At 32.9% G+C, this 13,864-nt stretch overlaps 1 protein-coding gene across 3 annotated transcripts in view; it reads right to left on the bottom strand.

Annotated features, from left to right (window-relative positions):
• The window catches only part of LOC140439443 (fasciclin-2-like), a 195,352-nt gene extending 182,650 nt beyond the window's left edge, over positions 1–12,702 (bottom strand). The window contains exon 1 of one of the 3 annotated variants that reach the window (XM_072529347.1): positions 12,482–12,702. The gene's annotated coding sequence lies outside the window, so the exon portion shown is untranslated. The remainder of the gene's footprint in view (positions 1–12,481) is intronic. The other 2 variants (XM_072529348.1, XM_072529349.1) reach the window with 2 other exon arrangements.
• Positions 12,703–13,864: the final 1,162 nt, after the last annotated feature.

Below are 13,864 nucleotides of genomic sequence, written 5' to 3'. Positions count from 1 at the left end.
GGGCTCCATTCGGTTATTCTCTTTATCCATCTGCTGTCGCTAGTTCTTCTTACATGTCCATACCACCTTTTTTTTTTGTTCTATATATGTTAGTATGTCTGTTTCTATTGATGTTCTTTGCTTTATTTCGTCATTACTTCTCCTATCCATTCTTGTTACTCTGCAGCATCTTCGCAGGCATTCCATCTCTGTTGCTACTATCTTACTGCTGTTTTTCTTGTTTATGATCCAATTTTCAGCCCCATATGTCATAATACTTCGCACTAATGTTTTATAAATCTGCGTTTTTGTCTTCATATTTAGGTGTCTATCCCACCATACTGAGTTAAGTTGTCGGATTGCTGTTCTTGTTTGTCCTAATCTTTGTGTAATTTCTTCCTCTGTTGTTGCCTTTTTCGTGATTATAAACCCCAGGTATTTGAATTTATCCTTTCCTTTGATTGTTACGTTGTCATCAATCTGTAGATCTTCTATGTCTTCTTCACTTGTAGATAGGTACTCTGTTTTCGCGAGGTTAATATCTAGGCCAGCCTTGGTATATTCTCATACTCATTATTTTCGTTAATTATTGTACCCAGATATTTATATTTTTCAACTTTTTTAATTTGTTCTCCATGTATTCTTATGTTTTCTTGTATACTTCTACCACTCTGTCTAAGAACACTCTGTCTAAGTCACTCAAAGAACACCTTAGAGAAGTTTAATTTGAATTCGTAGAAGCATAGCAAATTCTAAGACAGAGAGCCAGTGATGTCAACTGCGATGTGTTTGCATGTTTCCTCGATTTCAAGAAGACATTTGACATGGGAAGCTAATCAATATCCTAAAAATATCAGGACACGATGGTAAGGATATAAAACTAATCTTAAACTTATTTTCCAACAAAAAGCAATAGTTAGATTTAAAAATGAACTGTCCAAGATCTTCACAGTCGAAAAAGGAGTTCAACAGAGTTGCAAGAGTTCTTAGATGGTACATCTTTAGTGTCCTCCTTTACAAAGTAGAAAGCTAGAGTCTTAGAAGATGCCATAAAAAAGTTTTTGAGACATTTAAAACTAAGAACAAACAAAGACATTATTAACACCGTACAAAACAGCAAATTGGCTTACTTCGGCCTCATTATGTATAATAATCAATACGGACTTCTACAATTGATTTCATACAGCAAGATAGAGGAAAAGAGGCCCTGTAAGCAGACGTATATCCTAATAACTGATCAATTTCGAGTTGCTGTGAACAGAATAAGATGGATCAATGTGGTCGCCGACATCAAGAAGATAGACACCCGTTTGGTGCTTATCTTTATTAAGGCATTTTATAACTAAACAAGGAGTATATAAAAATTTTAAAAAACATTAAAGCAGGAGTCCCTTAAAAACGTGTACTACACGATCCTACACTTGTTATACACTTGTGACATCACATTGTGAGTTATAAAACACTACCAGCTTCTAAGATGACACTACCATTGTACCATTCCAAACATAAGTGACTTCAGCGAATAAAATACCAGAAAACTAATTAACTGTAGTATTTGTACTAGGATATTTGTAAGTATTGATCATTCATCTTGATATTTCATGTTTAATAAATTTATAAATGTACGTTCCATCTTTCTAATTTCTCATTTATTTCGCTCAATAACTATTACTTCTCATCCTTAAAATACCCACTACATTCTTTCTTTATTTGTTGATAGAAATTTCTGACTTGTTTGTTCACAAATGCCTTTTCATTATAACTCAATGTCTTTCCTTAGAGCATGCTTTCTTTTTTCAGGTTTTTTATTATTTTCTCTTTTCAGAATGGCACTAGAATTGTCAACCCACCAACAGTTCTGAACTCTTATTTTAATGAACATGAATAAGGCGCAATATTTTTCTTACTAATTGACTTTTAACTCTGCGTTGGTGTGGTGCTTAAAACTTACGTGCTTGATGTGGTGCAGTATAACATACTCCACGGCACAATAATTTCACAAAACTTTATAATTCAGTATTTGTATTAAAAATGTATTTTTTATTAGATATAGTGTGTATTAAATAAATAAACTCAAGAAATAATAAAACTTGACAAAATTTGTTGCACATTTTCAAAATACGAAAATTAGCAACTTAAAAGATAATCGCAATGTTCTGAAATGACGAAAAAAGTATAGATCTTTAAACACAAAAACAAACTTAAACAATAATATTAATCACTTAACTCGCTAACTCAAGTATAACATTTAAAAGATACGTTTTCTAAACAAACAAAATCCCTGCAAACATAACACATAATGACCCTTTCTATCTTTTGTTCTGGGACAAATCACACATTTTTTTTTGTTTTTGAAGGTTTAGCCAAAGGTTCACTCCAATCTGTAGGTGTGTTACTCGGTCATTCGCGTAATGTTCGAGGTAGCCGCAGAATTTGTTACCTTTCTTCCTTGCCGAATGGCAACGATTCAATTTGTAATCTTGTGTTCATTTTATAAATTATTTGACAGTTAATTCCACAAATGTTTAACAAAGCATAGAAAATGTTGTTTATGTCGATAACTGGTCAACAGTGTCAATCAATCAGTTCGTAACATTATATAATGTAACTATTTCAGGTTTCCTAGCATGTCCTCTTGATGGATCAATTGTATTATCATGATGAAGTGTTGAAAGTGAAAGAACAGGTTTGTTCTTTTTCGGAATATATCATCATCATCATAAGTGGCTCAACAATCCGTTGTGGATCAAAGCCTGCTCACAAAGAAGTCGCCACTTCTGTCGATTCCTAGCAACTTCCCTCCATCTTCTAATCCTTAGAATCGGTAGGTCTTCTTCCACATCATCAATCCATCTCATTCGTGGTCGTCCTATGCTTCTTGTGCCCTCTGGTTTTGAAAATGTTAATCTCTTCGTTTATTCGTGATCTGACATCCTAGCAATGTGTCCAGCCCATTTAAGTCTCAGCAGTTTAACGAATTTTATAATATCTGGATCGGTGTATAACTGATATAGTTCAAAGTTGTATCTTTGACACCATAACCCATTTTCATTTACGGCCCCAAAAATCGTTCTAAGAATTTTTCTCTCAAAAATACCAAGAAGTCTTTCATCATTTTGAGATAAGGCACACGTTTCAGCCCCATATTATAAAACCGGACTTATTAAGGTCTTGTATATATTAAGCTTTAATGCACGTTTTATATTTTTATTTTTTAAATGTTTCTGAAGACCGTGAACAGTTCTGTTTGCTATTGCTATGCGTCTTTTTATTTCGTCGCTTGTCGTGTTTGTTGCGTTTACTAGCGATCCAAGATATGTAAATTCTTTGACTTGCTCAAAGGTATGGTTGTTAATTTGAATTCTCTGTTGGATATTTCGAGGATTTTTAGAAACCAACAAATATTTGGTATTTTCCTCATTTACCACAAGTCCTATTTCACTTGCTGCGTCCGAATGCCTTGTAAAATACTGCACCATGTCTCGGAATGTATATCACTTGGGATTTATTTTTTTGGAAACGAAAAATTGGTGATATTCTTCTAGATTCTTGGTACCCTGTGGAGCACCCAGGGATTCCCACCCAGCACCCAGATCTCATGATCTAAACCAATCACGAGTAATCATAGTTTTAATAATCTATTCATTTTAAATTGAAGTTTCAAGTCAATAGTTTTATTATAAAAATTGATAGCCATTATTCATTATTTATAGTGTATTTTTATGTATGAGAGAGTAATAAAACAATAAATTATGTATGCAAATCCCTAAACTGTTGATACGGGTGACTCAATGAAAAACAGATATTTGTCAACAAGTTTACAGAAGTATATAGGAAAACAATTTTAAATTGAGTATGACCACCAGGTATAAAGGTTGGAGCAGAATAGAATACAATAGTTGTGAGGGTTACTAATCCCTAAATAAGGTTGCCAGTGTCGGAGTGATGGAGGTTAACAGGTACTAATGAATTTGCAAGAAATGTAAGATGTTTATTTTATTGGTTATATATAACCAATAAAAGTTTAATAAGTACCTACCTATTTGCAAAATAAAGTTTAATTCTTTAGATAAAATAAAACGTTTTATTTTATCTGAAACGAGTGCATTCCACGAAGTAAGGGTTTCAACAATCAAACATTTAATTCTTTAATTCCAGGAATCTACGACAGTAATTGACTAGATAATTACCTTCTAAACTTATTCCACAGAAAATGTGATAGTGGGTTTTTCCATTTTGTAGGAAGGTATTCCAAGGTGCAGTTTATTGTGTATACTAGTGTTATGGAAAATTTGGAAGTGCCGTGTAAACGCCGAAAAATTGGTCCTCTAACAGTTAATGAAAAAACATTAATATTTAATTGTTTTAAATCATTTACAGACAAACGTTTATGTAAAAGTGTTGATGAGACCGTTGAGTTAGTTAGCAGTACACTTGGTGTTGGGAAATCTACGATTTACAGAGTTATTAAAGAAGAGACATGTGGTAGTTTTTAAATGCCACGTAATGCTCCAGGGAAACCAAAATTTCAAATAGAATATCATTTTAAAGAAGGACTTCGACGGAAAGTGCATGAATTCTTCTTTAGACAAGAATTTCCAACATTGGATAAAGTTCTTGTCTCAGTTCGAGATGATAAGGATTACCCAGAAATGAGTCGAAGTACGTTATGGAAACTTTTAAAAGAAATAGGCTTCCGCTGGAAAAAGAATCCCAGAAAGTCTATTTTATTAGAAAGAAGCGATATTGTCATATGGAGAAGACATTTTCTAAGAACCATAAAGGAAATGAGAAACCAAAAAAGAAAAATATTTTATCTTGATGAAACATGGATCAACGAGGGTCATACACCAAAGAAATTTTGGCAGGATGAAACTGTTACAAGTCAAAGGCACGCTTTTGTAAATAACTTATCTACTGGTTTAAACCCACCATCAGGAAAGGGACGCAGGCTGGTAATAGTACACATTGGCAGTTCAGACGGTTTTGTTGAAGGTGGTTTATTAACTTTTGAATCAACTCGTACCGGTGACTACCATGAAGACATGAACGCTGATGTCTTTCAAGAATGGTTCGAACAAATGATAGATCTTCTTCCTAAGAACTGTGTAATAGTAATGGATAATGCAAGTTATCACTCCAGACTTATAGAAGGACTGCCCACAACCAAGTGGTTAAAAAAAGACTTGCAGAATTGGCTGAGTTCAAAATATATTACGTACCATCCCGGATCTATAAGAAAGGAACTTTATTCGTTGTGTGCCCTTCATAAAGAAAAATTTAAAAAATACGAAATTGATGAAATTGCCAAAAATCGTGGAATGACACTACTTAGATCCCCACCATATCATTGTGAATTAAACCCGATTGAACTGGTATGGGCACAGATAAAGAGTGAAGTTTCAAGAAAAAATACCACTTTTAAAATTCATGATGTTAAACAGTTGTTTTTGGAGGCCGTAAATAATGTAAAACCTGAAAACTGGGAAAAGGCAGTAAATCACACTATTAAAGAAGAGGAAAAAATGTGGAAGCTGGACAATATTACTGATAAAATGATCGAGCCAGTTATTATAAATCTTGGTTCTGAAAGTTCATCTTCTGAATCTGATTTGGATTTGTAACAAGTAGCTGTAAGTTTTATATTAATATTTTTATTCATCTATTTAACATACCTTAGACGGTTTTAAAAACTCTTTTTCTCTTTTGTAATTTTTAAAAATTAAAAAAAATGTGAATTTTTTAAAACCCTTTTTAATGTAGGCCAGTCAGTTCTAATATAGTGTGTGATAAAAGAGGTCACTTTTGTTTACATACACATAACACTTTATAACACTGAAATAATTCATTTATTTTTTACAATTATTCAAAGTAATTTTTCAATTAATCTTGAGCACGCCCATGGAGTGGTCGGAGCTACCAGTTAAAATTATGCTAATTACTCTCTCGTTCATAAAAATAAACTATAATGCAATAAAATTGAATTTGACAATTATTTTTTCGAATTTACTATAATTGTATGGCCCTAGCACAATAATCCCATCCTCGAAGGTTGGGAAAACTGCATTCTGAAGACTTTTAGACTCATTATAAATAATTCTAAACGCGTTTTTTTAATAATCAGTAAATGCAAGATATCGTACCGTAAAAAGTATGATTGTTAAAAATGAAAATCACCAAGTGTGCTTGTTTTTGTTAATTACAAAGTGTGCTCCGTTCTAATGAGTACAGCAGTCGTGACTTTAAAAGATGGAACATTTCACTTGTTCTTAGGTCATTGTGTCTGTATTGCATACACCTTAAGTCTTTAGTCCGATAAATTTAAACGAAAAATGAGCCTGTTTGTAAATAAAAATAAGTAATGTAAATTTAAATTACTAAATAAAACTTGAATTGTTTAGTTGATATTTTACTTTAGATTTAACTAGTTTGCGTGTATAATTCGTTGTAGAGACCGAGTAGTTCAAAGGTCCTGTGACAGATTTTAAGTTTGGTCATTAAAGCCTGGATTCCTCTCTGTTTAATCTAGAAAAAAAGTATAGACTCACTGAACCTTTAAAAGACTGGAAATTCACGAACTCAACTTAAGCAAAGATAATAACTAGCAGACTAACAAATAATAAAAGCAGAAAAGGAATAGCAACAGCAATAACTAACGAATAGTGTGGTAGAAGATTCTGTCAAAAAAGAAAATCACAAAGTGATTACAGTAGAACCTCGATTAACCTAAATATAGTACAATATAAAGACGATTGTTAGGTTAACATAAAAATTGGGACAAACATACATTGTTTTGGTATAAAACGCATTTAACTCGGTTGCTTTTTTAGAACAGCTGCCCGTTCATCAATACCAAAAAGTTTGCGCCATGACCTTCTGATCGTGTTATCTCTAACGTTATCCCAGGCCTCTGAGCACCAGTAAACAACATCTTTCAGTGTGATGAGTTTTAGATCATTAGTGACACTTAGACCTTCCTCTAATTTCCCCAGTATCATGTTTAGCAGTACCTTTTTATAATTTCGTTTAAAAGTTTCAAGTACTCCTTGATCAAGCTGCTGGATAAGGGAAGTAACATTAGGTGGTAAAAATATGGCTCCAATACCATTGCTCACTAGTTCATCATCATCTGGATGAGATCGAGCGTTGTCAAGAACAAGAATGGCCTTGGGAGGAAGATTTTTTTCTTCAGGAAAGCTTCAACAATTGGAACAAAATCATCAAAAAACCAATTTTTGAAAATATGCGAGTCCATCCATGCATTTTTCTGATTCCTATATATGCTGGGGAAGGTGTCCAAATTAGTGTTTTTGAAAGCACGTGGCTTTTTAGGCTTACCAATTACGACTGGTTTTAATTTCAAACTTCCTGCTAGAACTGTAACTCGATTTTTACATTTCATATAACCAGGAGCTGATGTTTCCTGCCGACTAGCTAAGGTTTTACTCAGCAATATTCAGAAATTCAGGCCTGTTTCATCACAGTTAAAAACTTGATCCGATGTAAGGCCCTCATTCAAAATCAATTTAGAAATTTTTCCTTGAAAAATAGGCACTTCAGTTACATTTGTTGAAAGTTTTTTACCAGATATATTAAGTTGTCGAATTCCATATCGGTTCTTCCATCGCATTAACCACCCAGAACTAGCGGTAAATGGTTCATCACCATCGCCAAACCTTTTTTGACAAGCTAGCGCTTTTGCCTGTAAAATAGGTCCGCTCATTGAACTGCCCTTACTTCTCATTTCCGAAAACCATATTAATAATTCCTCAGAAGATTTTTCATATTCACACTTCTTTAAAGTTTTTCGCTCTGGATTGCAATCACTATTCAAGCTCTTAGCGCCCCATTTTTCTAACTCTGCCCTTTTCCTCCTCCAGTCACCTACGGTAACCTCACCAACACCCAAATCAGTAGCTACACTTTTAAATTCGCCCTTGTCAAGACGACGAATCACATTTAGTTTTATGTCTAAGGACACAACGACACGCTTGCGCTTAGCACTCATTGCACTTATTACACACACGCTATTAACAGTAGTAAAACAGATTACTGATCTACAAACACGCACTTGAAAGAGTAAACAAAGCACTTCCACTGCTACGTACAGTAAAACAAGATGGCGTCTTGTGGGAGACCGACTCACGGACGGTTCCGAATAGTACAGTCGGATAAACACGAACTCCCACGTATCCACTCCAGCGCACGTATTGCAGTTGCGGTTAGTTAAGGCGCTTTACATCGCTTGTTTATTTGGACGTGATACTTTCTCATTAAAATTAATAAAATTCCTATTAGGATGGCCTCGGTTAACCCGGGATCTCGGTTAACCGAAGTTCTACTGTATATTCTAAAGTAAAAAGGGAAAATCCCAGTGGTTGGCTGTATACCATAGTTTAAAAGAACTTACATAGAAGTAAGAACTTCTTGTGTATAATGATATATTTTATTAAAAAATATTTAAAATTTATCCAAAAGGAATACAAATCTTCAAAACGTTTTCGGTCCAGTAGGACCATCATCAGTCAAAAAAACATTAAAAGTAGTTGAAACTAGCTATGTAAACAGACGTAGAAACCCTTTCATTACATGAAAATGAAGACAAGAGAAGTGTCGGTAGACCACATACACGATGGGATGACGATTTTAGAAGACAAAATAAAAACTGGATGAGAGTGGCGTAAGATAGACAGGGTTAGAAACACGAGGAAGGGGCCTCGGATGGACTTTTAAGGCTGGATGATAATGTATTTAAAAACTTTTTTGTTTCTTGCTTCATGTTAACCTTTATGTCTTTCTGCAGTTCACCCCTCCTTTGGTCAGGAGTTTTTCTGTATTTTCTCCCAAAGGTTTGATGTCATTTTGTTTTATTTTTCTGAAATTGTATTAGTTTTCTTTTAAAATTAAATTCAGTTTTAAAGGATTATTGTCTAAACCCATGTCCGAATCAGGACATGCGACGACTTGTGCCACGTTATTTTAAAAAGCGTCAATGAATTAAAAAATAATGGACTTGATTTCTCACTACCGCTTGGGGAGATGTCTTTATATTCTCTCCGTCTTTTCGTTATTTTATTTTCTTCTGTGATAAGTTCACCAGTTGTATTCTCTATGTTTTTATGTCTTGCATTTTTTTCTCATTGATTTTAAAACTCCATTGAACAGTTTCTGATTCTTTTTACTCTTTATTTCGATCTTTTCTCCAAATCCATATTTTTGTCCATGTGTCCTTTTTTGCTTTTGTAAAAACTTCTTTTACTAATCTTCTATATTTATTATATTCTTCATAGCTTTCTGGTGTTTTATTTTGTAAGTATATTTTTCAAGCAATTTCCTTTCTTTTAATTTGGTATCTTATTCCTTATTTCCACCATGCAGTTTGCTTTCTTTTATTGCACTTCTTATTTGTTCCACATATTTCTGTCGCTGTATTTATTATAACCTCTTAGAAGTAGTTCTATAGTTGTTCTACGTTTCGAAACTCTATATTTTCTTAAGTATTTCCTCGCTTTTGATTTATGGTCACCTGGTACTTCTCAGTAATTTCTTTATTTTGTAATTTATATGACATAATAGTTTTATATTCTTGTTTCTTTTTTGCAGTTTGTTAATGTTATTATTATCTGACTTATTTTGTTTTATTTTCATCACTACTAAATAGTTGTCACTTCGTATTTCTCGACCCCTTGTAACTTTTTTGTCTATGACGTTTCTCCTGTTATTTTTTTTTTTTCTACTAACATGTAACCAATAATTATCGCTTTCTCTTCTCTACTTTTAACTTCTTTTGTGTACTTGTGGATATCTTTTTGTTCAAAAAATGTATTAGTTATTATTAAATTGTGCATCATACACTAGTCTAACATTCTTTTTCCATTATTGTTTCATACTGTTTTTCCATATTTTCCTAATGCCTAATAATATTCCTGTTTATTTGCACCTATGTTTATATTAAAGTCACCTACTAATTATATATTTCCTTTTGCGTCTTCCGTGACCAATACTAATTCTTCCCAGAATTTATCCTGATTATAAACTGAGTCGTCATCGTTTGGGCCATATACAATTATTATTGTTTTTAAATTCTTGCTTTGTCTTTCATCTCAACTGATAGTATTCCCTCTGACCAAGCTTCCCAATTAGTTATTTGTTCTGTTAATCTGGTGTGCAATATGCATCCCACCTCTGCCGCTGCTCTCTTGTTTACTTTGATTCCACTATATATAAATACATGCTCATTCTCTGTTTGTACTATTCTTTGTCATTTTTTTAGTTTCAGTTATTTTCAGTATATCTAGCCCTGTTTCTTTAAACTCCATCTCCGGTTCTTTTTCTTTGCCTTGTATACTTCTAATATTCTAAGTTCCCAATTTCAATCTTTCCTTTCTATTTTCCTTTTTGAAGTTATATTTCTATACTCACGGTCGGCGTTGGAAATTTGCACGGGAGTGAATCTGTGAAACCATTACATATGTAAGATAATGAGTAAGAGAGAGACATAAGATATATTTTCTCTCTCTTCCTCTCTCGAGAATAAAAATATTCCTTTTGTATATATATTTAATATTATAAATATATTATATTATATATAGTATTATATACTTATATAATATAATATATATATTAATATTATTATTTATGTGATATGTTTTGTATTATTTATTAAATGTTCATAATTATTTTAGACTTTTGTATTTCAAAATAATCACTGTATGACAGACAACTGTCAATTTTGAAATCCGTTAGTATCATGTCCAATTGGCAAATCTTTTACGTGTTTGGTTCATACGCTGGTGTACGTGAGTTCGAATCCCAATATGAATTTCCTTTTTTATTTTTGAAATATTTAAAAACCTCACGTTAATGTTATTAAATATATGTAACATGCGCAAAAATGCTAAATTTTAAAATAAAATGAAAATTTACACCATAATCCGAGTTGTTGGTTTTTTAATAATCAATAAAATTGATCACTTTCGTTAACCAGTCGTAGTAAAATTTTCATTTTCAGAGATCAATCTTTAAAACCTATTACATGAAATTTCAATTTTGAGTTGTGGCAAACAAATAAGAGGCATTTGAAATATGAATAAAAAACGCGGAATTTAATGTTTTACATTACAAATGATTGCACGTCACGGGAAATGTCTTTAAGAAAACGATTTTGGATCTAATTTATAGCAGAAGTTAGGTACTTTTGAAAAACGTACCAGTATAATTGAAAAAGAGCAGTTTCAAATGTTTTAGATCGTTTATAATGTGAAAGTTTAAATGTTTAAATGTTTAATGTGAAAATTTAGCGTGTTTAAAGCATATTTCAAATGGCTCACGTTTGTTGTTAAAACTCAAAATTAAAAGTTCATGCTATAGGTTTTAAAGATTAGCCTCTGGTAATTAAAAATTCGTAGTGACCGGTCAATGAAAGGTATGAATTGTATTAATCTCAAGAGCACTATAAAAATGGCAGAAATCGGGCCTCGTTTATTTATTTAACACCTTTATAAAAACTGAATTTATTTGGAGTACAATACAAAACATGCATACAAAAGCTGCACTTCTTATCTTTAAAATGCATTTTGACTTTTGTCGATAGGGCACTCGAATCAAAACATATAAAATTTTTACTGTCGTGCTGATACAAATTTTATTGAACATTGATTTCGCACGCGTAACTGACATTCATAATCGCCGATCGCTTCAAACGTTGTTTCTGAGGAACGGTTCATTCCAAACCGTTTTCGTTCAAAATTATCATAGCTACATTTTTTATTTAAAACATTATTTACTATAGTGTACTGATTCTTGATAAACCGATTTTTTTCCGTTTCCTCCCTCCATGAGGGGGGTTTTAGGGGAAAGCCCAGCAGCAAAAGTGGTTAACTTTCTTGCATCTTTTTTGGCGTCCTAAAATTGACATTCTCGGCAAAATTCAGCTTTAAATAAATCTATTATTGTAAATAAATCTATTATTGGCAAGAAAACAGTAAAGGGGTTAAAGATTTTTAAGTTCATCAAATTTTAAGTAACAAAGAGAAAAACAAAAATCAGAACTAAACAGGACACAAAAAAGGAAAGAATATGGATGAAAAACTGAAAAAGATGCAAAAACACTGAAGACAAGGATTGAATAGAAGAACGAGAAAAATTGTATTTAATTAATTAAATAATCAAATTATCAATTATTTTTAATATTAATTAAAAAATAATAAAATATCAAATAAATAGTAAAAGAAATATTATTGCTATATTCATTGGAAATTAACCACAATTTCAATTTAAAATACGTTTATTTTGACGTTTCGATCTCTTCTTTCTTATGTAACTTTGATATTATTTACAATAAAAATAATAAATATTATTAAAATACCACCAGAAAATAGCTACTCAACAAAACTAAAAGAAATGTCATAAAACTCTTAATATTTTACTTTAATCATTATTTCTTTTCACAACAAATAAAATAAACTAAAATAATTGTCTATAATAAAACATAAAGCCTTACCGTTACTTAATCCACAACTAAAATTAAGTTACAAATAAAATCACAAAGAACTTTCGAGACACTAAACTAACAATCAAATTTATCAGGACGCGGAAGTTCACAGAGCAATATTCACGACCGGAAGATGCGCCAAGGATGCTGGAGAAACCGTGGAATAGTGTTGCGACCGAGATGATGGTTCAACGAGAACAAGATTACAACTGGCGCCACATGGCCTCGCTTGGATATTCAGACGCCGCACCACCGACGAGGATGACGCTCCGGACTTTTGGGCATCATGTGATTTTGCGTTCATCTCATTCATGTGGCCGGGCCCTTTGATAATTCGATAGGTCGATTCTTGTCTTTGGAGTCTGTTTTATTGATGAAAAATTGCAAATAACGAAACCTATATTAGATGTGGTAATTTTTTCTTACTAAAGAATTTCTGAATTGCTAAATATTTGAAGAACAACATATCTAAGTCAGAAGTAGTTAATGATGTTAATACAAAAATAAATCACTTTGGGAGGGAAATAACAATAACTGTTACAGAAAATGATAAAAAGGAAAAAAAAACATGGATGACTGAGATTATACTAAAGATGATAAACAAAAGAAAAGAATCCTAGGGGGAAAGACTATGCCGCATATCAGCGTCTAGTCACAGAGATAACAAAAGCTACCAGAGAAGGTTAAAATAAAATTGTGGAAGACCAGTGCAAAAAAAATCGAGATACTAAAACGTAAACACGATTCGTTTAAACTGCATAAAAATACCAAAGAAGCAGCAGGCCTCTATAAATCAAAAAGGCCGGGACACTTGGCAGACGCTCAAGAAAATCTGTAATAATTGGGGGGGGGGGTCCACTGTAAATAATTGGAGAACCGATTATAATATTCGCGGGAACCCTACTGTCACCATTCTAATAAATGCTGCTGTCATCATTGTAAAAGATGCCTGTCTCAAAATCCTTGGATGCGTCTACAATTCTTAGGGGATACTTATCCCTGCGAGCGGGGCAAGGCTTACTGGTCCCACTAGTCTGAGCTGACTGGTTTCACTAGTCTGAGCTGACTGGTTTCGCCCTCGCGGCTTACGGAAGGTAGGGAGATTTTGGAAAAAGGGGATTAAGGACTTCTAGGTCTTAGGTCCTGTAAAGAGTTGAGTCTATGGGCTTGCTTTAGAAGCCGGAGAACTGCATAAGCGAAAAATGTGTACTCTTCTAGTCTCCACCTGTAACGGCCGGGAAGAACAATAAAACCAAATTTCGAGTTTACAATGTATTAAATAGTATACTACTAAGATAACAAGATATCAGTTATAACCAAAAATGATTCGATCAGGCGCGAAGTTTAGTTACCTTCGCGTATTTAGGCCCTAGCTAATGAATACGCCTTCAG

The sequence above is a fragment of the Diabrotica undecimpunctata genome, chromosome 4 (genome assembly GCF_040954645.1).
Source record: "Diabrotica undecimpunctata isolate CICGRU chromosome 4, icDiaUnde3, whole genome shotgun sequence".
NCBI classification, from domain to species: Eukaryota; Metazoa; Arthropoda; class Insecta; order Coleoptera; family Chrysomelidae; genus Diabrotica; species Diabrotica undecimpunctata.
The sequence above is the reverse complement of the archived record's forward strand: the minus strand, read 5'-3'. Positions and strand labels throughout refer to the sequence as shown.